This window comes from Myotis myotis, unplaced genomic scaffold (genome assembly GCF_014108235.1).
Source record: "Myotis myotis isolate mMyoMyo1 unplaced genomic scaffold, mMyoMyo1.p scaffold_m19_p_5, whole genome shotgun sequence".
Classification (NCBI taxonomy): Eukaryota; Metazoa; Chordata; class Mammalia; order Chiroptera; family Vespertilionidae; genus Myotis; species Myotis myotis.
The window spans coordinates 100,867,141-100,867,884 of NW_023416357.1; positions in this window are offsets into that span (position 1 = coordinate 100,867,141).

Here is a 744-nt window from a genome sequence, read left to right on the forward strand (position 1 = left end):
GAAAAGAAGTGGCCATGTCTGAACAGAGTCTCATCTATAAGGTGCCCACCTCAGGGAACCTCATTGTGAGCTGATGATGCCGCTGGTGTTAACGCTGACATCAGCCCCAGGCACCCCTGGAAAGGCAATAAGTGGTTATGGATGGCAGGGTGGGGCAGAGAAAGGGCTTGGTCTTTTGGTGCCTTTTCCACTTCTGTAAACGCATTATTTTTTTAAAAGTTGTTCAAGGGAAAAGATGAGGTTCTGGGCAAGGGCTCAGGACTCTGCTTTCCTCCTTCAAATTTCATATATATATATATATATATATATATATATATATATAATCTTATTGATTTCAGAGAGGAAGAGAGAGGGAGAGAGATGAGAGAGATAAAACATCAATGATGAGAGAGAACCACTGATTGGCTGCCTCCTGCACGCCTCCTACCAGGGATGGAGCTCACAACCCAGGCATGTGCCCTTGACCAGGAATTGAACCCAGGACCCTTCAGTCCATAGGCTGACGCTCTATCCACTGAGCCAAACCAGCTAGGGCAATCCTCCTTCAAATTTCCGAGAGTTGCTCAGGAACTACCTCAGCCCTTAGTGCAGCAGGTGCCTATCCAGAGCCTTGTTTTTATTGTTGGAAGTGCCAGGCCTCCATTTCTCAAGACCATCATCCCACTCAGTTCTGATCCCGTTCCCCACCACCTGTTCTGGCATACCTGTTGGAGACCGGGCATACCCGCCCCACGACGCTCTGCT